The following is a 20,207-nucleotide window of genomic DNA, read 5'->3' as shown; positions in this document are numbered from 1 at the left end:
GGGCCAGAATTCCTGTGTGGGGCTCTCTGTGGGTTATAAACGGAGTAGAGTGCTTGACTTAACAAGAAACAGGGAGCCAGTTCTGAGCTCCCTCACTCCCAAGCCTTGATTTCCAGGCATGGCCACCTGTTACTCTGTGGGTGAGCTGAGGAGCTCCTGACACCAGAGCTAGATGTGACGAAAGCATGAGACCCCTGATCCCATCCCTATCCTCAAGACTATTTTCCTCTGGGGCTCCTGCACTGGCATTAAAAGCATATTTTTGGTAGAACCTTGTTTGGGAGGAGGTCTCAGTTTTGTATAAATGGTCAGAGTGTAACCCTGGCAGTGGGGCACCTGTGTCAGATGGAAGGCGGGTGATCAAGGATGGAAGGATGTTGTGAAAGCTGGGCCAACCCAGCGATGGTGCAGGCAGGGGTGGGGCTGTGTTTCCAGAGGGGCCTGAGGGATGGATGGGGAGGGCAAGAAGACCAGGGGCCTCCATGAAGGAAGGGCACCCACCCTTGCGGCTGAGCCCCATGGACACAGGCTTCTCCTTAAATCTGCTGGTGTTGAGGTCCGTCATTGGCATTGGGGCCAGTCCTGTGTCAGTCTTGCTGTCTGAACTGTTCCTTTACTATTTATTTTATATTTTTGCACAGGAACATCTCATCATTAGGGAGGTTAATGTTTTATTTCCCCTTTCCAGGAAAACCAGGAAGTTACTGTGTGCACCCCTCATACCTCTGCAAATGGAAATAGGGAACTTCGAAAAGTGCAAGAAGTTTCTGAGCAGACGCACTGCCACCCAGGAGTGAGCCCATGTCTTTGCTTTCGTTTGACACACAGCTCTCAGGGGTCCCCAGACCCGGTTGTGCCTCAGTCCCTTCTCCTGCTTCCATTGTACTTCTCCAGACTGAAGCTCCTTACTCTATCCCATTTCTATTTCCATTTCCATTTCTCACTTGCTGTGGCCCAGTGGGGTGATTTCCACGTATGGGTGCTGGGCCCCGGCTGGAGGCCTGGGGGTGTGCAATAGCAAGGCCAGGAGCGGCTCACGGAGAGCAGTGAGAAACGACAACTGTGGCGAAGGAGGCTATGAAAACCATGACAACCACCGACCATCTCCCCTGGAGGACAGCGACAACCGTCAAGCAGACAGCTCACACCCTCTGGCTGGGCCACTCCCACTTACCTTAACCATAACAGTGCCTGGTAGCAGACAACGCTCCTGTTTAGGGTGATGGGGCCATACACTATGCTCTAGATATATTTCCCACCCCAGGGCTAAAAATGAAAGCTTTGGTGTGTGAAGGCATAAATCAGTGGTTCTCAGCTGTGCCGTAAACTCCCCACAGATGAGTACCGAGTTCTGGTTTCTGCATGAGGTTCATTCTGCCACAGCTAGGATTCATGCTCTGCTGCTCTCTACCATCAGCAGAGCTTCAGCCATGTGTAAGCGGGTGCATCAGCCAGGGTGAAGCCAGCCACAGGAAGGGCTCATGTTCCTGGGAGTGGGCTCAGAAAGTGACAGTGGTGTGGAGAACCACTGGGGTGGAGTGTGATGCCCGAGGATCTCTCAGGCATCAAGATAGGCCGGCATTGTAATGGTGCTAAATTACTAAGTGCTATCAGAGCTCACCGCCACAGCTTCTACTCTATGACGGGTGTTTGTGCTTCAATGTGGGGCTGAGGCCTCTGGGTAAATGCCCTGAGCAGTGTGGCTGATGAGGGGACAGGGCCTGGTGTTGGCACAGGCAGACCTCGACATCCTGGCAGGGGCTCCATCTCCTCCCACCAGGAGACAGCTGTGAGGACCGAGGAAAAGATGCGGGGCTGGGCGCTTTCTGGCACAAAGTTGGGACTCAAGCCTCTACGAAACGGCTGGACCAGCTGGAACACGGCTGTGTGTGATCCCCTCTGAGCCTTCTTAGGACAGTGTTGGACTTCACCTTAGCCCGTGCTCCCAGAAAACAGGGACAGGGAAGAAGCCCTACAACACAACCCTTTTGCTTTCCAAATATCCTGGGAGATGGCTTACTGCAAAGAACTGAGCTGAGTCCCCAGTACACTCTTTCTCATGACCCCTGTAAGACCCACAGATGCCCCTTTGGGCTACCTGAGACTGGGCCAGACCCTGATCCTCTAATTCCCCATGGCTGATTACCTAAGATTAGAGCCGTCTGTCCTCCCGATGGACGCAGAGGAAAACACTTCCCACTCAACTAACCCTGACTCCCCTGACTGTAAAACAAACCCACCTGTAGACCACCCAGCTGTCACCTGCACACCACCTGTCACCTATCTGCTCCTCATTGAGCCCAGGGCAAAATCACCTGCCAGGACATTCGGCTGGTCTTCAGACCCATGGAGCTCTCCCTATTGTAAAGGCCTGAATGAAACGGAGGGCCTTCCTATGGTTTGTCTCTAGCATCAGCCCCAGTGGTGCTTTCTGCCTCAGAGTTGGGGTCGGGGGCTGGGAAGGTGGAGGGAGGTGGGAGTTGGGAAGGGAGTAGCTCTGGGCCCTCTCCCAGTCTCCAGCTCTCATTTTCCACTTGGGTGGATCCTCACAGTGGTCCCGAGGATGAGGGAGCATGAAACGTGCTTGGTAAATCGTGATGTGTTCCCATTGTGTGGGGATCACTGGTGCAGTGAGCCATCATTTGGTAGGCTACTGGGAGCTACCTAGGTGGCAGGCGTCTGAAGGCCCCAGCTAACCAGCTGGTGGAGGCCACTTCCTGTTGCAGGGGACCCAAGCCCCAGGAGGTAACCTGGGGAGGTGTGGAGGGGCAGAGAACAGAGCACCAGACCTGTGTGGGGTGGGGGTTTTAGCTCCCACTGGGCTGAGTGCTCTAGGATTGTGATGCTCTGCCTGGTCCTGTGGGGGTGGAGATCCAGGAGCTAGAGTGGTCACTCAAGTTCCCTCTGCATTAGAGGCAGAGGGGCACAGCCCATCAGCATGTGGAGTAGGGAGGGGACTCGAGGGGCACTGGGCTGTGTCTTGACTGGCTGTGTCTAGCTAGACACCACATTAATGTCACCGAGACTCCAATTTCTTCTTCAGCAAACAGAGAGCTCACGCCCCTAACCTGGAGTGGGGCTGGTAAGTACTTAACCTAGCAGTGTTCAAAGTGTGGTTGGCAGAACCCTCAAGGTCGGCGCCATTGAAACCACTTAGACGTCATATGCCTTTTTCACAGGTTGACTTTCTCACTGACAGGGCGGAAGCAATGTAATCTGAGGTGGATGGAGGCTCAGGCCCGAGCTGTGCTCATGGTCACTGCGTCCTTCACGCTCACACGTGCAGTCGAAGACACGTGGCCAACCCCTGACACGGGCCTGGATGAGGCAGCAATGAGGACTAATTGTATTCAATCTCAACTCTTAAACTCTGTCTTTTTAATGTTTTTGGTGACAAAACGGGAAGTGCGCAGGCCGTCTGGAGGGAGGGCTTGCATGCCAGGTTTGTGCTGTGAGCTGAGCCAGCCACTCTTCCCACAGAGTGCATGTTCACATGCAGCAATGACTACAACACGCCATGGTGACGCAGAACCAAGTCTTCTCAAAGACTCATCTAGTGAGTCTGCTGCTCCAAGGAGAACAGCTGATGATATCTGTTGCTAACGATAGAATTTGAGCTCCCAAGTGAAAATCTGAATCTAGGAGAATCTGTCTCCACCATGATGAGCTGGACAGCTTTGTAAAGTGTAATGACATTTCTGATGAAATCGTGGTGATATTAGTGAGCGCTGTGTTTTGACATTATATGATGAATTGTGTCACAGTTTGGAAGGTTAGTGTGATTCAGTGAACTCAGACTTCCCAATGACCCAATGTGGAATGTTTGAAATTATGCCTGGATAACACACCCTTTCAAAGTACAAAATTGACCAATAAATCTTAACATAACAGAGTATGAAAAGTTGAATGCCATGGTAGCATATTCCACATTGAAGCTAATCTTTAGGAATCCACCACTTGTTGAGTTTTGGTGCAGCCAAGATGGTCTGACAAGGCTGTTAAAACACCCCTCCCTTTCTAATTACATGTCTGTCGTGTGAAGCCAGATTTTCCTCATATATGTCAACCTAAGTAATATATTGTATCAGACTAAATGCAGACTATTCCATTTAATTTTCTTTTGGAAATCATTATTTTTCATAAAAACATTATTTGTGTTAACGTAATCGATTTATTTTGGTTAGTTCTTTTTTAATTAAAAAAAAAAGTTTAAATTTAGAGAGAGAGGAAGGGAGAGAGAGAAAAACATTGATCGGTTGCCTCCCATATGTGCCCCAACCAGGGATTAAACCCGCAACCTAGGTATGTGCCCTGACTGGGGATCACACCTGCAACATTTTGGTGTATGGGATGATGCTCCAACCAACTGAGTCACAATGGCTAGGGCTCTTGTTAGTTTTAAATAAAATAAATATTTAATAAGTTCTCAGTTTTAACATTTAATATGGTAAATAGCTATAGCTACAACCACATAAGTCAAAGCTCTTTGGGGTTCTCAGTAATTTTTAAGAGTGTAAACTTAGTCCAGAGACTAAAAGGTTATGAATCACTCAAACAACAGATGCAAATTAATTTGCATAGTACCTAGCAAACACTGTTCTTATAAATGATCATTTTCCTTCCTTTTGGTTTACTTTTGGGGAAACTGAGGTTTAGAAAAGAGAGAGTCACCTGTGGGTACAGGCAGAACCAGGGCATTGACGGACTCCCAGCCAGCATGCCTGCTCTGTTTGCTCTGCTTACCTTGTTTCTGCACCCTCTTCCCCCTGCTTGCCTTCCCCCGGACGTACCTGTGACTTCCGAGCTAGGGCATCTTGGCGTAGTATCTCCCTGAGCAGCTTGGAGCCCTCATAACACTCACTCAGATTTCACCTGTCCTCCTCAGAGGCCACCAGCATCTGGAAACACCTCGAGAAGGGAAATCACTGGGCTTCAGAGGTGGAAAAACCCAGTGCCTACCTTTGAGGAGCCTACATTCATGTCCCCAATCACAACAAAGTTACTGCCAATTTTTAGTTGTAAACAATACATGGTCATTATGGAAAACTAGGAAAGAGAAAAAGTGAAAAGAGCTTCATAGTTTCATCCAATATGTTACAGCACAACGCATAGTGGGTCCTTGAACAACTGGGAGGTAAGGGGTGTCAACTTCCTACACAGTCAAAAATTCATGAATAACCACAGTTGGCCCTCTGTACACTTGGATTCCCAAGGGCAGAGCAGAACCTTGAGCAATGTGGGATTGAACTGCGCAGGTCTATTGAAAAGCATCTGTGCATAAGTGGACGTGTACAGTTCCAACTTGTGTAGTTCAAGGGTCAACTATAATTCAAATCCATCATCTCATGTGAGTTTCTGCCCAGGCCATGAGGCAGCTACTGGTGCTGTCTTCTGAGAGCTGAGAAGGTATAGGGGACTGTCCATGATCAGAAGTGTCTGGCTGAGTCCAGGCACAGGCTATACCCTCATCTGTATCAGTTGTTGGGAAAATACGATTAACATAAAATCTGCCCACCCAGAAAACCTGTCCACATAAGTAGAAGAGAGAGGATGGTTTTATTACCAAATGAGCATGACCCCAGAATTTCATGTGTGTCATGTCCGCTAGGTGATTGAAGATAGCAGAACCCACCCTTTCGCTCAGCAGAGATGCAGCCCATGACATGTATGTCCTCAAAATGGACATAGTTCACGCTGAATCTACCTGGTAATTGGAGGGCGTTTGTGGTCACTAATTATCTTTACCCAAAGGAATAATGACACTTCTATCTCTGACAGGGGCCAGGCTTGCAGCTGGGAGCTGAGTACCTGCTAAGATAGTCTCCTGCCTTCCATGAAAATTGGGAGATAGGATGACCCTTTCTTTTTTTTAAATCCTCACCTGGGGATATATTTTATTGATTTTTTTAGAGAAAGAGAGAATGGGGGAGGGAGAGAAGGAGAGAGAGGGAGAGGGAGAGAGAGAGAGAGAGAGAGAGAGAGAGAGAGAGAGAGAGAGAGAGAGAGAGAGAGAGAGAGAGATCAGTTGTCTCCCATATGTGCCCTGACTGGGGACTGAACCCATAGCCTAGGGATGTGCCCTCACCTGGGACTGAACCTGCAACCTTTCAGTGTACAGGACGATGCTCCGACCAACAGAGCCACCCAGCCAGGGCAGGGTGATAATTTCTTAATGATCACATTCAATGAAGTGGCTCCCAGGTCCTCCAGATAGAGAGATGGTCCTGGGTTATAAAACTTCAAGAGGTTTATATAGTTTCTAAAAACATTACGTACATTTCAAAAGAGGCAGAGCAAGAATTTACAGGTTTTAAAAATAAATGCTCTAAGAAAGGAGAGGAGGTGGCTCTACTTCCTTTTTGCACCCAGAGAATTAAATTCCCCCCTATTTTGATGTGCATTTTCTCTTGCCCAGCCCACCAGGGTATCCTGAGGGGGATCGGAGGTAACCTGTCAGCTTGCACCTGGGGCAGGGAGTGGCTGCACAGAGGAACAGGTCAATCAAAGGTGTTAGTTCAGGAGCATTAAACCTGTGAGGAACTGGCAGAGGGTCTTCGAGTTCCAGAGATGCTGGCTCTCCTGGACTGGTGAGCTGGGAGCCTGGAGCCCTAGGCAACCAGAAGTACTGAGCTGGAGAAGTCCAAGCTGATTGAATCATTTGGAAACAGATTCCAGGATCCTCTTGATTCTGTTTCTGGGCAATAGCTCTCTGTATCATTGGGAAATAACAGTCTGAGAATGTGAACACATTAATGTTTCTCATCTGCTCCTCCCGTGATCCTGGAGCAGGACCATCCCTGCTTTGCCGAGGAGAAAACACTGAAGCTGGTGCGTTTCCATGCCTGGCTCAGCATTGGCCACTTGAACACAGAGGAGGCAGGACCTACCCCATTTTAACTCCAAACCTTTGTCCTCTCCAGCCTGCTCCACAGCCCCCTTGGTTTTTCTTGACCTTCTCAACTTAAGATTTTGAATATTTTAAAAGTCAAATGTGAGAGTCCCTTCACCACAGATAGTTGAACTAAAGTGTCTGTTGAATGAGAACATCTGTAATAAGAAAGGAGAGTTGCTCTGAAGTTGGAGACACTTAACGCATATCTCCCATAAGCAGGTCAAGTGCAGGTGCAGATGTATAAGAAATGGACTCCACCACTGTGCAGCTATGACTGATGGCCATAAATGCAGGGCCCCAAGAGTCCATTCCCAGAGGTCGACAGCCACTTAAGCCAGAACAGAGCTCTAATTTTACAGCTGGGGAAACTGAGGCCCTACGAGGAGAAGGGACTTGCCCAAGGTCACTTAAAGACTGTAACTCTGGAGTCCATCACAGCAAGGTCTCCCCTAAACCCAGGCTTCTCTGCTTGACTTGCTTGCATTGTCCGTCTCCGTGGTAACCAAGAGGCATCTGAGGTGGGTTTTCTTGCTTTGAATATAGTCAGGGCTCCTTGTCTTCTCACAGCAGGCAAAGGATAGCTCCCATACCTGCCTCTCATCACTGCCTGGCCCAGAGGTGTCCCTGGGGCCTGACTCCAAGGCCAGGGTGGAAAGGGGATGCATCCCTGTCACAGTGGGGAATTTCTGGCTCATGTTTAGAGAGTTTACAACAAAATCAGAATCCAAACTGGTCTGCTGGGTGGCTTGTCCTTTCTGCTGTTTTGATTCAACAAAACTAAAATCAGAGGGTTTATGTTGAGGTAAGACAGTGTGGGAATGTCATGGTGTCCCAAGGCTGCTGTGACAAAGTACTACAAACTAGGGGGCTTAAAACAACCAAAATTATAACCTCACAGTTCTGGAGGCCAGAGTCTAAAATCAGTAGCAGTAGGTCAGACACCAGGTGTTTGCAGGGCTGTGCTCCCTTGGGAGCCTCTAGGGAAGGACCCTTCCTGCCTCATTCATGACCTGGGTACCCCAGGCATCCTCAGCTTGTGGCCACATCGCTCCAGTCTCTGCCTTCATGGTCTCATGGCCTTCTCTGCTTCCGAGTGTGTCATTTGTCCCCCTTGTAAGGATCTGCGAGATGACACTGGGTCCACCCAGTAATTGAAAATTGCCCCATCTCAAGATTCTTAATTTAATCATATCTGCAAAACCCTTTCTCCCAATAAGATCACATTTATAGGTTCTGGGAATGAGGACCTGGTCTATTTTAGGGTCTGTAGGTGGTCAACCACAGTGAGTGTGAACCACTGGAATAAATTCTGATCTTGAAAACCACCTGCTGGTCTATGTTCAGATATCATGGGGTGACAGGAAGGACAAGAAATAATGGCTCCTGAGCATGTGCTAAGGTGATTCTAAGTGTGTCTGTTTGCTCAATTTCTTGCTTTCTCACTTTAATGGAGGGGTTAGTGCAGACTCTGAGTTGGCAAGTTAACTGAACCACCTGAGCTTTACTGTTCTTACCTGTAAACAGTGCTGGAAGCAGACTGTCACCCAGGTGCTCTTAAATAAGACTATATGCAAAGTGCTTGATAGCTGCCTGGCTTTGTGGGAAGATCCTAAAAATAGAGAGCTTTTAGTATAAAACAGGGGTTTTTACTAAAGCGATAATTGCCCCGTCATTTTATTGAAGCCACTCCGGCACCCTAGGTAAGGGAGCATCAGGAGCCAGCTCCAGAAAGTCAGCAGAAGTCCTGGAGCTGTCTTTCCCAGCCTGGATGTTTCCTTCCAGCTCTGCAGCTGGGTCCTTCCAGATGGGACCCCACTCTGTGGAACCCTTACCCAGGCTGATGACGCCTTCCTCCCCGGATCCTGCTAAACAGGATTAGATCATCTGCTTAGCATGTTTCATTCCACATTAATGATCTTTTAATTGAAAGTTTATAAGCTCTTTAACATTGCATATTGTAGCTGAAATAATGCACGTTTGTGCAGCTTTATCGAATAAGGAATCTGTCACCTCCTAGAGGCCCATTGAACTGCCTTTCATGGCAAGTTCGAGGGAGGGAGATAAAAGCATTTCACTTGCAATGCTGACAAGTTGTTCAAATTGTGGCTTTAAGAAAAAGCACAGAAGAAATGATGATGACTATGGGGAGCATTAGCCTTTGAAGGCCTTGGCAAAATATTTCCTTGTTGGCTCTCGTCTGTGGTGCAAGGTCCATAAGGGGCTCCACTGACCGTCTTCTGTTCGGTACAGGAGGCAAAATCTGCACATGAATCGCAATAACTCATCAGATATAGTTATAAGGTTCCTGCTCGAGTGTCCTGGGGCTGCTGTAGCCAGTCACCACACAGCTGGGTAGCTTAAAACAACAGAGACCTATTCTCTCACTGTTCTGGGGCCAGACGTCTGAGATCAGGTGTTGGCAGGACCAGTCTCTCTCTCTGGAGACTCCAGGGGAGGATTCTTCCTGACTCTTCCAACTTCTGTGGTTGCTGGCAGTCCTTGGTGTTCCTTGGCTTGTGGCTGCATGACTCCAATCTGTGCATCTGTCATCACGTGGAGTCCTCCCTGTGTCCCCTCCTCTTCTTATAGGGACACCAGTGGGTGTGCAGAGGAGAGGGGTGGGGCTCAGGAGCAGGCAGGGCACATGGGACCTAGGGAGCCATAGGACCCCTGTACAAGGTTGCTGCTTCCTAGAGAGATGACACAGCAGGGTCTCCTGTCCTCGGGGGTGATGATGGGAAGCCGAGAGAAATCACACTGGCTTAGTTCTACCACCTTCATGACTCAGACTGCCCCTGCCAGTGTCCATGAACCTATTTAAAATATAAGACAAATGCTCATTCTCAGAGGTGGATCAATAAAACGCAGCCTGTCACTATAATGTGGATGAACCTTGGACACACTCTAAGTGAAAAAAGCCAGTCACAAAAGGCCTCTTGTTGTATAATTCCATCCATATGAACCATCCAGAAAAAGCAAAACCATAGAGGCAGAAGCAAATGAGTGGTTGCGGTGGGCTGGGGGTTTTGGGGGGAAATGGACAGTAAGTGCCAATAAGTGGGCACAGCTTTTCTTCTGGAGGATGAAATGTGCTGGAGACAGAGGTGGCAGGTGCACATCATCATGAATATGCTAAATACCACTGAATTGTGCGCGTGAAGAAGATAATGTTGTGTCATGTGAATTTTACTTTAAAAAAATTGGGGAGAGGAGAGTGTGGTGGGGAGCAAGCCAGGTGGGGAGCGTGGTCCCCACACTGCCCTAGTAGGACCCAAACCCTCCTGTGATCCTGGGCACTGCCCAAACTGGGGTATTCAGCTCGCTGATTCCAAATCGTCATAATGTAGATAAAGGGCTTAGAAAAGTCAGCAGTGTAATGATAATTTCTTTTTATTGATTTTTCAGAGGGGAGGAGGGGTGGGGGAGGGGGAGGGGGAGAGGAAGGAAGAGAGAAGGAGAAAGAGAGAGAGAGAGAAACGTTGATTGGTTGCCTTCTTCTTGTATGCTTCCTGACAGGGGAGATCAAACCCACAACCTGGGTATGTGCTCTGACTGGGAATTGAACCTGCAAACTTTTGGTCCAAAGGATGACGCTCCGACCAACTGAGCCACACTAGCTAGGGCTGTAATGATAATTTTTAAAGAGTCTTTTCTCATCCTGTTTGGGGAAATGGTGAAGTACACAGGTCTCTGCAGGTTGTTACTTGGTCAGCCTCTTTCATCTCAGCTTGGACTCTGACTCCCTTCTCCTGGAAGCCCTGGGCAGTGAGGAAGGCCATGAGGTGGCCTGAAGTGGTCATCGGCTGCCCCCCTGCTTCCTGCAAAGTCCAGGCTTGGGGTAGGATGCCTGTGTTCCCTGGGCTCTGTGGTTTTCCTGGCCTGAAATTTGACGTCAGGCTGTGCAGGAGATAAGCAGAGGAGAGAGATGTCCATTCTCAGGTCCACCTTCTGACCTTGGGCAACATTCCTCAGCTGTTTCCTCTCTGAGAGCCCACTGAGCTTTACCCTTCACCTTGGGGACTCCCACTTGCCTCAGGGAACCATCTTCACCCAATGCTCCAGAAAGGAGGTGCCCACTGCCTGCCTGGGGGCTGGGGGTGGAGTCACCCTGGGCATCTCTGTCCCTGGGTGATACATGTTTTGCTCAGGCAGGTCAGGGCCCTGGACCTACGTCTCGGGGTCCACCAGAGCTGGCTATGGTTGTACATTTACCCCTTTGAAGGCAGAGCGGACTTCAGTGGGTGACAGCTCCTGGAGTGCAGAAGGGAATAAGGGAGAGTTGACACCCCTGAGCATGCACGGTGCTGGGGGTGGGGTGGGAGACAGAGAAACACAGAAAGTTTCTTTGAGTGGAGTTTGGGTTGGGGTGGGGGACACACTCTCCCACAACATTCCACATTTGACCTGGCCTTGAAGGAGTGGGAAGGTGTAGGAGGTGTTCCAGAAGGTCACCTGTAGATGAGGAGCAGACATGCAGCGAGTGTTTTGGGAGGAGGGAGGGCATAGTCAGGGACTAGTGAGTGAGAGACTCCTTTGTCTTCTCTGACAGGGGATTCCCACCAGGGGCACTAGAGCTGACTACAGACCTGGGGAAAGACTGTCCAGAGGGAGTGTGGGTTCGGGACAATTTTTTATTTCTTTCCTTTTCTTTTTTAATCCGCACATTTTTTTTTCCCACTGCTTTCAGAGAAAAATGGAGGGAGAGAGAGAAACATCGATGTGAGAGGGAAGCATCGACTTAGTTGCCTTCTCATATGCGCCCTGACTGGGGACTGAACCGGCAACTTGGGTATGTGACTTGACTGAGAATCAAAGCTACGACCTTTTACTCCACAGGATGATGCCCAACCAACTAAGCCACACAGACCAGGGTCCACTCCTTCATTTCTTTGACTGAGCACTTTAAAAAAAAAAAAATCAAAACCAGAGTATTCTAGACATTACAGTTAAACTAAGACAGCGTGATGACTCCTCTTGTGAAATTGACTCTGATATGGGACCTATTTTTAGACTAAGAAATTGACTAACTTTATTCTGTTTTAAATCTTCCAGCCTATTTTGAAACCCAAGCTTCTCTCTTTGTTGCCATGTGAGTTTTGCATGGAATCTGGCTAAAGATTGGGGCTTGTGATAGAGTTAGAGCATGGAGGGGATGCTGCCAGGATGCTGTTGCTGTGGGGTGTTTCAGCTCTGGGACCCTCTGATTCCTCTTCTGTAAAATTAAGTGCGGGTAGGAAGGGTTCAGATGGGAGCAGAGGTGCCTAAGCCCTGGTCCATGCACTTGTGCTGTTGTGACATTTCTATCAGTCTGCAGTGAAATGAGAAAAATAAGAGAAAAGTCAGGGATTTCAAGAAGTCAAATTTGTTTCATGTAAAATCCTGTCCTTTGTTCTGAGATTATGTTGTTCCTTGCCCTGGCTGGTTTAGCTCAGTGGATTGAGCGTCGGCCTGCGAGCTAAGTGTCGCTGGTTCGATCTTCCAGTCAGGGCACATCAGAGAAGGAAAACTCTGACTCCAAAAAACCTCCGCTGCCTTGCGGCATACCTCTTCAGGGGAAAGGCTAAGGGAGTAAACCCTGACAGAAAATCCGGAGCCGGAGTCCCTAAGGCGGTTTGACGTTGTAGTCAACACCGGCAACTCCTGCGGCGCACCTGAAGCCAAGCTGTATTGACTCCGTCTTTCCCTTGGACCCTTCAGCTGCGAAGAGAGGGGGGGTCTGCTGCATGGGCAACAGCAGACCCTCCATATCACCCTGCCCAGGCTCTGTAGCTTCAGCTTCACTGGAGAGGACACTCCAGCGTCATCGCAAGATGTCGATTCAACACGGGAGGAGACAGATACCGTGTCACTCCCGAGTCGGACTGCACAGCCATTCTCGGCGGTGCAGATAGACTCTTAAGAAGCTACACCATCGTCTCTCGAGACGGACGGCTGCCGACGATGTTGTTCCAACACTTTGACACTGAAATGTGTTTTTATAAAATGTTGAGATGATAAATTAGTAGTTAAAAAATTAATGTCAGTAGCTGGAAAAAAAAGAAAGGAAAAAAGAAAGATTAGATCCACATGACCCCTAGAGTGGTTGCTGGCAGTTTTCTGGCTTGTAAATTTCCAGTCTGAGGATCCTGCTCTGGGGGCGTGTCCTTTCCAGTCTCAGCTCTGATCCCACCATTGATCCCCTGGGATGAGTCCTGTGCCAGTCCTCTGGGAGGGAGCTGCTGGCTGAGCTGTCAGTCCATCTAGATTGGAGAGGGCAGTCTGATGGTGGGCAGGGGTGCTTCAGCTTGGGCCATTGAGAGGTCAGCGACAAGTAGTCCTGCCCTGAGCTTGAGGTGAAATCAAGGAGGGTCCCTAGGTTCCACAACTGACACTGTCCAGAACGGGACTGGGCCTGGAGCGGGTCTGCCTCGGAGAGGCCTGCAGTATATGTGTTCTTGACTTCATGCAGGAAAGATTTCCCAATATGAGTCCAGGTGATTTTGAGAGTATGGTGTTAAAGCTGGGTACAGTGAAACAGGGAAGGGCCTGGGATAGAAGAAGCAACGGGAGAGAACCTAGGCAGTGCTCTGCTTTGGTTCTCGAGAAATGTTATAGGCAAGTAGTGAGCCAAGGTGGGTCTGCTTTTAGTTCACTAGAGATTCAGAGAAAAGGGGGCCTTGGAGACAGGTGCAGGGGTTGGCCAGGGATGCGTTGCCACTGCTCGCTGCTCCCTGGGAGAGAGGAGCAAAGATGCATGCCAGAGGGGAAGAAGGGCCCGGGGGGCTCCAGAGAGAGACTGTGCTGGCATCCTTTGTCTGAGGGTTTTTATCTTTTTTTCTGCGGGGGGGTGGGTCTCAGGGAAAGGTCTCCATTAGTTTTCCAGGTGTGTCCTTCAATATGTTGATTCATAAAAATGAATGTGTAGGGGAGTTTGGGATTATTCTCTGGTCAGCTTCACTGCTTTACTTTTATCTGGGTCTGTCTGGCTCTAATCAGTTTTTTTGCTATTTGTTCCCCTGACTTCATCCGTCCTTGAGCTTGGATGCCACAGATGGCACTGACTGGGTCTCTGTTACCCAGCTCCTGGACCAGGATGATTTGAGCTGGTTAAGGAGGTGAGATATAAATCATTTGCTGTTAAGAGTCCTTGGTTATTGAAGATAAGGTCTTGTAATTCACTAGCTGGCTGTAAGTTGTTCAAATTGTTTGGCTTTGTTTAATTACTTTGTCTCAGTTTCCCCATTCCTCTTGCCAAGGTACTTTTGTAGCTTTTTACTATCGTGCCTCTATGCCACATGGGAACAAGGAGCCCAGGCCATGGGGCAGGAAGTGCAGGGGTGGTCTCAATACATGACACTGGTCCCAACCTGCCAGGGTTGGGGCTGGGGGCATGGAAGCCCTTTATGACTCCTGGGGGATAAATGGGATGCTCTCCTGGGGGAGTGGCCTTTGATGATAATGACATGTCTATCATTGATATTAAAGGGTGTAATCTTGGTGGCAATGCCTCCTATTTTACTGATGAGGATAGGAGGTTAGGGAGCAGTTGAATCGACTTCCGCCGTCATGGGTAGAGCTGCAATGTGCACCCCTGCGCAATGGAGGCTCCACCAAAGACATCTGTCTGGCCACGGTGTCTTCCTGTTCCGAGCCCACCCAGAATCTGTTCATTTAGAACAAAGGTGCCCCCAGCTCTGCTCCTGTCCCCTTGAGGAAAAATGTATTTATTCTCAGCTCAGGTCTATCCTGAGAAGTCTCCACCTGCTGGCTTTAGGTGCCCGACTTCTCCTCTGTCCGCAGACGTGCGATAAGGTTGCTCTTTCATTACCCATTGGACTTGTGAGGACACCGAGGGCCCTGGGGGTTGACTTGCTCAAGTTCAGTGGCTAGGAAGGGCCAAGGTAGGATTGAGCTGGGGTGTCTGAAGCCAGAGCCCACTCTTATAATTTTTAGACTTGAATGATCGTCAGCTTCTGCTTTTTCACTTCAAAATGAACATCAATGTTGTAGGGATGGACAAAGGATCTGAAAGAACTTTTCTTCAAAGATATGTGAATAGCCAAGAGGTACATGAAAAGATGCTCAATATCACTAGCCATTGGGGAGACACAAATCAAAACCACAGTGAGACCTCACACCCATAGGACAGCAAGAAGAAAAAGTCCGACAATAACACGTGCTGACAAGGATGCGGGGAAATCTGACCCTGATACATGGCTGGCAGGAATGTAAAATGGTGCAGCCACTGTGGAAAACAGTCTGGTGGTTCCTCAAAAGGCTAAACATAGAGTGTTCATATGACCCAGACATTCCACAAAAGCACTTGTACGTGGATGGTCATAGCAGCATTATTCATAATAGTTAAAGAGTGAAAACAATCTAAATGTCTATTAGCATTGAAAGAACAAAATGTAGTCCATCCATACAATGGAATATTATTTGCCCATCAAAAGGAATGAAGCACCAATACATGCTCCAGCGTCGATGAACCTTGAAAATATTATGCCAAGTGATAGAAGCCAGACACAAAAGGCTATGAATTGTTCGATCCCATTTATATGAAATGCCCAGAACAGGTAAATCTGTAGAGACAGTAGGCTGCCTGAGAGACTGGCAAACAGACCCAGTTTCATTAGTTGAGGGGTGTGGAAGGAAAGAGGTCACCAGTTTGACCCATGTGGGTGGGGTCTTGTTTTCCCCTGGGGAATGGCACTATAAATAGAGCCCTAGGTTATGGCTGTTATCAGCTCTAATGTGACATCCCCTCTGTCATCACCCCCAGTTTTCTTTGCCTCTGTCACTATCTGTGGCACTCAATTTCTTTCCATCTCTGTGTGGCTCTTGCCGTTTATCCCTCTCCACTGTGCTCTGTTTCTCTGACTCAAACTGGGAGATGCGGACGCAACAAGACAAAAGGTTAATTCTATAGGAGGGCTTTGCCAGCTAAGGAAAAGGGTGCTCAGTCTCCCCCCTGAGCCATGGGGTGCAGCTGACTCCAAGGTCACTGCTAAGAAGTATAACCGAATGCAGGTCTAGCTGCCTGCCACTACGAAAGCCAATACTCAAGAGGGAGGTGCTGATGTAAGGGAAAGTGGTTTATTTGCACATGCCAGCCATCAGGAACACGGGGGACTCACATCACAAAGCCTATCTCCTGGAAGATGGGGACTCATGTCTCAAAGACCATCTCCACCTCTCAGTGGAGGCAGAGGGTTTTTGTTTGTTTGTTTTTGTTTTTTGTTTTATAAGGAGGGAGAGGGGAATAGAACAAAGAGATGGAGGAAAGGAGTTGAAAAGTTCTCTACATGCAGGCAAGCACAGTCCATTCTGATAAGGCAAGTGATGGTCCAGTGTGTGTCATCCTGGTTTAGCCATACTGGCTGCATGTCATTCTCACTTCAGGTCATTCTGACTCTGTGATGGAAGGTCTGCAAATGTCCCAGAGCTGGGATGCCTGAAGGTCGGGGTCTGTATCTTTTGAAGTTAATTCCTAGGATTCTTATGCAAACATGCTGTTTATCTATGAGCCACATATTAGTCAGAGTCAGCACTTGCAGAAACAATGTCAAAAGAATGTTGGGGTGAGTTACTGTTCCCCACTGTTACGGAAGAGATGGCTGCCCTTCAAGCCAGGATGCTCAGATAGACACTTGGGAATCAGAGTCTACAATAATTTGCTTGTGGCCACTTCAGCTCTGATGGGACCCATTCTGAAGGGCAGCCAGGATGACACAGTAACATCAGCTTATGAATGGGCCTTATGAAATGTAGTGACCGTCATCCTCTGCTCCTGACATTAGCCTGCAAACAGCCTGGTCTAGTCTTCACCTTCATAATACTTTCCTTAAGTGCAACCGAGCCAAGCCTTGTGCAGGAAATGGATTAAATGGAGCCATTCTTGTCCATGTAGCAGTGAGTCGCCTGGAGCTGCCTGCCCCCAATCCCAGCAGCTCCCAACATACCTCCATGGACCCCGTGGGTCCTGGGAGCAGTTTGGAAACCACTGGTACAGTGGGAAGTAGTGTGTCCTCCTGTAACGTGGCTGTGTCCACAACAGTCCAGATTTCTGGGGTGAGGGCTGGCCAGTGTCCATGCCCCGGACTGTGGAGCTGGCCCTGGGTGTAGCATGCAGGCACTCTAGCAGGTCATTGGCAGTAGGGTCTCCAAGTGACTGTCCTGCTCATGGCCTGGACATGCCTTGGGATCAGGGCAGGCTGAAGGATGTCCATTTGCAAAGGAGGAGGCAGTTATGATACTCCAGAAGCTTCTTGGGCAGCAGAGAAGACCACTCCTCCATCCGACCCTTAGGGAGTATCAGGTTGAAAGATGTTCCCCCAAATCCATGTCCAGCTGGAGTTCTGAATGTGACCTTATTTTGAATAAGGGCCTTTGCAGATGTAACTAGAGTAAGGATTACAATGAGATCCTCCCTTATTAGGGTAGACCCTAAATTCAATGAAAGTATCCCAACAAGTGACAGAAAAGGAAGACATTGAAAGGGACACAGAAGACAATACCACTTGAGACACTCAGCCAGAGGATGGAATGATGCTCCTACAAGGCTGGACAGCCACCACCAGCATCGGGCAGAGGGGCCTAGGCCTGAAACAGCTGCTCCCTGAGTGTTAGAGGGGGTAGTCCTGCCCACACCTTGGTTTCTGACAACTGGCTTCCAGAACTGGGAGAGAACCCTTCTTCTGTTTTAAGCACCCCGCCCCGCATCTGTGGTCATTTGCTACAGCAGCCCCAGGACACTCATCCAGGGGGAAGGGACTCGAGTTGAGAGGGCTTTAGAAGAGGGTGAAGGCAGAATCCTTCACCTGGCACTGATTTCCTCTGGTCCTGCCTCAACTCCCTCCAGAATTTCAGAGCTGGCAAGTCTCCAGCAGGTGCCCTGTCATTGGGCCCTGAGACCGTAGTTAGACAGCTCCTTCTTCTAGAGCCGTCCTGTGGCTCAGTCCTTAAGGCCTTCTGCCCGTACATTCCACCTCTGTCCCAGGGGAGCAGAGTGTCCCGTGTGCCATCAGTGTTCAAGGACACCTCCTCCTTTGCCCTTTGCCCTCCTCTGTCCTGACTGGGCACATGTGTCCAGTTTTCTCAAATGCCTCTCAACACCTCAAGGCTCCCACAATTCAGTGTTTATGGCAATTATGCCAAACATGGTCTGGTTTTCTCTTCACAGAGTGATTTGCTGACTGGTTACATTGTGTTCCTTTGCTACCAGTGGGCTAATGGTCACTACCAACCAAGCCCTTTTTCAGAGGCTGCCTCTTGTCACAATAGCACCAGTGTTCCTTTGGGGAGAGCATTTCTGTTCCTCCAGGTGAGTAATTTAGGAGCATGTATCCCAGCGTTTGGAAGACAGCGGGCTTGTGTGGCTTTTATGCAGGTATTTCACCTCCTTGAGCCTCAGTCTCTTGTCTATGAAATGAGAAGGGCACCTGGGTAGAGGGGGGAGGTGATGTTTGCTCTGATTCTTAATAATTTATTTACTTATGTATGTTTGTTTATTTATTTTTAGAGAGAGGGGAAAGGAGAAAGAGAGGGAGAGAAACATCACTCTGTGGTTGCCTCTCACTTGTGCAACCTAGTCATGTGCCCTGACTGGGAATCGAACCAGTGACACTTGGCTCGCAGGCAGACACTCAATCCACTGAGCCACAGCAGCCAGGGCTTCTGCTCCTGTTATTGAAGGATACTTTTTGCTGGATGTAGAATTCTGGGTTGACAGTGTTATTTTTCCTTTCGACCTTTAAAAATTTTATTTAATTGTCTTCTGGACTCCATTATTTTCTGAAGAAAACTCAGCTGTCATTCCATTGTTTCCTGTATTTTAGTGTCTTTTTTTTGCTGGGGGAATGAATCTTACCCATTCATGCATGATTCTGTGACATCTTGCATTGTCGTTTGGAAGATATTGGTTTATTGAGTCATGCAAAGCTTCCAGAGTGACATCATTCATCTCACAACATTAAAAACATTCACATTCATTAACATCACCACCAATCTCACCAGAAAAAAGTCTTTTAACTGTTGAGAAGCTGTTGATGGATACGAGATTCCCAAAATTCTAATTTTCACTCCAAAGTTCCAATTTTAACAGTGGCAACAAATACTGTCATTTATTTTTCCTCAAAGGGACAGGCTAACTGTCATTTTCTAGGAAGGGTCTACCCAATATCCAAGTCTGAATAGCCACAGTCTTTTTATTATTCATTTTTCAAATCAGAAAAAGATGTTTCCTGAAAAAAAACAACAACCAGGGAGTTCAGATTGCAACTCAACCCCCCAGGGCTGTTCCTTAAGGCAGCCAGAATGCACTTACCAGTTCCTCACAGGGTATTCAAAAGACTGGGCTCAGTGGTGGAGATTTAATACAATTAATAATTTTTACACTTTATCAAGAACATTCTTAATTAAAGCATGAGTGAAGAGGGGCTGCTGCCACTATCTGGTGCAGCTGCCTTATTTGTGCTAAGGTCCCCTTGTCCTACCCACCTTGGCTTTTGTGCCATTCATGCAAATATGGATCAAAATAGGGCCTTGTAGACTATCTGAAAGCATCTTGGGGCTCCCTAGGGTTCCTTGAAAAACACTCTGAGAACTGCTGATATAAAAGCACATAGAGGTGTGTGTCCTTTTCTTTCCACCCTGTCCTCTGTTGTGGAGCTGAAGTGTCCAGTTGTCTGGCGAGGCCCCGTGGGTGTAGCATTACTTTGGGGGCAGCTGCTGATCTAAGCCTCCAGCTGGGTTCTGGGTTCAAGCACCCAGCATCTTGGGGAGCTTCTCTGCTTCTCAGCCCCTTCTCACCCCCATCCCTCTGCCCAGCCTCCACAGATCTGCTACCTGTGATCTTACCAGGAGCTGAGTTGGATGAGGGTTGGCTGCAGTTCTGGTTATACCTCATTTACTTGGGTCTCAAAGGTTTGGAGGGTAAGCTCAGGCCACGCTCCGCAGGGGGAACCTAGGACCAAACTCTGTCCACTGCAGAACTTGAGACATCTTCTTTCTTCCAGCTTGCTCTCCTTCAAGGAGCCTTTAGGGGAAGGGATTGAGTCTGGCTTTCAGGTTCAGATAGGCACACCATCCATGGATGGCAGAAAGTACAGCTGGCTTCTCATGCCCCCTGAGCCGGGGTCTCTGGGGGGCCCACCCTTTGTCTGAGCAGACAGTTTGCCCAGGCCCTGTTGGGCCTTGTATGTGCTTCTACCTCTGCAGTCTCTCTGTCTCAAGGTCATCTGGTTGGCAACCTCAATTACCCTGTTCCATCTAAGGAAACATATTCATATGTTCTGTGCTGTGTAAGGAAACATATTCACACATGCTTAGGATGTGA

Source organism: Furipterus horrens, unplaced genomic scaffold (assembly GCF_987537825.1).
Source record: "Furipterus horrens unplaced genomic scaffold, mFurHor1.1.pri manual_scaffold_13, whole genome shotgun sequence".
NCBI lineage: Eukaryota > Metazoa > Chordata > Mammalia > Chiroptera > Furipteridae > Furipterus > Furipterus horrens.
This window is presented reverse-complemented; position numbering follows the sequence as displayed.